This window comes from Budorcas taxicolor, chromosome 5, assembly GCF_023091745.1.
Source record: "Budorcas taxicolor isolate Tak-1 chromosome 5, Takin1.1, whole genome shotgun sequence".
Lineage (NCBI taxonomy): Eukaryota > Metazoa > Chordata > Mammalia > Artiodactyla > Bovidae > Budorcas > Budorcas taxicolor.
The window spans coordinates 131091707-131094694 of NC_068914.1; the positions used below are offsets into that span (position 1 = coordinate 131091707).

A 2988-nucleotide genomic window follows, 5' to 3' on the forward strand; every position below is an offset into this window, starting at 1 on the left:
TTCCAGTCCTGTGGCCACTACTGTGTTTTCCAAATTTGCTGGCATGTTGAGCGAAGCACAGTGTATATTAAGGCTCTGGTACATAATACGGAGAAACGGTATTTATCGCTTGTTTCGGCAAGAACTCTCTTACCACACTTTGCTCTGATAGTAAGGTGGAAAACTAACTGCTTCTGGAGTTCAACAAGAGTCCAACCAGCGTTCTAAAAAGTTGTTGTGCCCTTGTTTGGGCACCACGTGAGGACAAAGAAGAAAACTGAGCGGCGCTGAAAGCAACCAGCGTTGAAACAGTGGAGGAGGTGGGGCGGCAGTGGGCGTGGCCCCGGGGCGGAGACTCGCCCCTTCTCCCTTTCCCCTCAGCGGCCACGCCCAGAGCAGCCGCTGAGTCCTTACTACTCGGGGATCCAGACAGACACAGCCACCTCCGAAAACACTATGGCATCCCCTCTCCCATCAGTTCAGCAGGCCCCGAGGAAACTGAGTGCCTACTTACGCAGAAACTAGTTGAGACTTTTGAATCCCTTTGGGGTTTGGGAAGAGGAACTACAGTGCAGGAATTTCATTTTGGGAAAATGAAATTTTCAGGAAAATGTTTTACTTTTGAATCTCATAGATGAAGAGTACATACAGAAGCTGCTGATAATAATCGATGTGTTGTGTTGCCCTAAGACATGTTAATGGAATTGTCTTCTTCACCTCATACTACGATAAATTGAAATTACAGGAAGAAGTCAATGATGTAAGGGGCTTCCCAGGTGGTCCTAGTGGTAAAGAACCCGCCTACCAATGCAGGAGACAGAAGAGATGCAGGTTAGATCCCTGGGTCCGGAAAGATCCCCTGGAGGAGGAAATGGCAACCCACTTCAGTATCTTTGCCTGGAGGATCCCACGGACAGAGGAGCCTGGTGGGCTGCAGTCCACGGGGTCGCAAAGAGTCGGGCACAACTGAAGCGATTTAGAACGCACCTAAAAGAGTGAACTCCGGGAGTTGGTGATGGACAGGGAGGCCTGGCGTGCTGCGATTCATGGGGTCACAAAGAGTTGGACACGAGTGAGTGACTGAACTGAAAAGATGGAAGAGCTGTTGAAGAGGCCTTGGTAACCAGTTATCAAGTTGCGCTTTTGTGGAATAGAGATTGATATTTTGTTTGCAAGATGGACACTGCAGAAGACTTGGATTTAAATGATGACAGTCTGCCTAAATTTTTAGATATAAGATGCATAAGAAGTGTTATTGGCTGCAGCATAACTGATGAAATTTTACGACTAGTACTAAACATTGCTTCAGAGGCAGTGCGGTGGTAAAGAATCTGCCTGCTATATGGGAGACTTGGGTTCGATCTGTGGGTCAGAAAGATCCCCTGGATTAGAAAATGGCAACCCACTCTAGTATTCTTGCTGGGAGAATCCCATGGACAGAAGAACCTGGCAGCTACAGTCCATGGGGTCAAAAAGAGTCGGACATGACTGAGTTCACACACACACACACACACACACACACACACACACAAAAGCTTGACAACTTCAGCTTAACCCTAAGAGCTATCAAACTGTGGGCCAAATGCTGCAACATCTATTCCAATATATTAGGTTTCCTTGGTGCTGTTTCCTGGGCTATGATAGTAGGAAGAACTTGCCAGTTTTATCCAAATGCAGTAGCATTGACTCTTACACATACTTTTTTTTTTGATTGGGGTGGGGGGGTGTGTATTTTCCAAATGGAAATGACCAAATCCAGTCCTATTGAAACAGCCAGAAGAAAACAATCTTAATTTGCCGGTATGGGACCCAGGGCTTCTCAAGCGGCACTAATGGAAAAGAATTGCCTGCCAGTGCAGGAGATGCAAGAGACGAGGGTTTGATCCCTGGGTGGGGAAGATCCCCTAGAGGAGGAAACGGCAACCCATTCTGGTATTCTTGCCTGGGAAACCGCATGAACAGAGGTGCTTAACAGGGTACAGTCCATTGGGCAGCAAAGAGCTGGATGCAACTGAGTGAATGTGTGCATACACACAGTTTATAATATCAAGGTCACTAGTATTTTAATATATTCTATATAGAACTATCTTATAAGCCAAAGTTGTATGGGCATTTGTGTTTTAAAAAATAGTAATGGAGACTTCCCTGTGGTCCAGTGGTTAAGAATCGGCTTCCAATCAGGGGACATGGATTCAATCCCTGGTCAGGGACCAAAGATTGCACATGCCTTGGGGCAACTAAGCCCGTGCCCCACAACTACTCAGCCCACATGCCACAACTACTCAGCCTATGCACCACAACTAGAGAAAGTCCAAGCACCTCAATGAAGATTCAGTGAAGCAAAAAAAAAAAACTAACAAAAGAATACTTAAAAAAAAAGATTCCAGCCAGGAATCAAGATGAAGTTCTCCCTATCCTTCAAGTGGCTGTCTTGGAGCCATCTTGCTTTGGTTTTGGCATCCTAATGAAACAAAGTCTGGAAAGAACAGCCCTCCCGCTCAAGGCTAAATATCACTGTTAGTTTGCAACCTCCAGAGTTTGGTTTGTCACCTGGGTGAAATTCAGAGTTGCCCCTCCCCTACACGGAAGACAAAGAGAGACCAAAGAAAGAGGCAGACCCTCCATATTGGTAGATGGCAGGTGTAATCAGCAAGGAAACTTACTTAAGAGGCTTGTCATGGGACCACAAGATAGTTAGGTCTCTGCCCCTGCTGGTCAGAATTTTTTAAATGTATATAGATGCCATAACTATGTTTAGTCATGTATATACCATCCAGATGGTCTCAACAACATCTCATCCCCTCGAGGCTCTGTCTTTGAAATAGCTCCTAGTGTGCGAATGGTGGGCGAAATGTGTATTTCAAAGACAGGGGAGAGCGTGTGGAGCCTCTGATAGCCTGCATCCAACTGGCAGGTCAACAGTCGTCCTGGGATGTCCTGGGACTTCCCTGGCAATTCAGTGGTTAAGACTTCGTGCTTTCACTGCAGAGGGCATGGGTTGGATTCCCT

The 2988-nt window shown here is 46.4% G+C and overlaps 1 pseudogene; it reads left to right on the top strand.

Moving 5' to 3' along the window:
* Window positions 1-385: 385 nt before the first annotated feature.
* LOC128048219 (poly(A) polymerase alpha-like) lies at window positions 386-1812 on the top strand (annotated as a pseudogene).
* Window positions 1813-2988: the final 1176 nt, after the last annotated feature.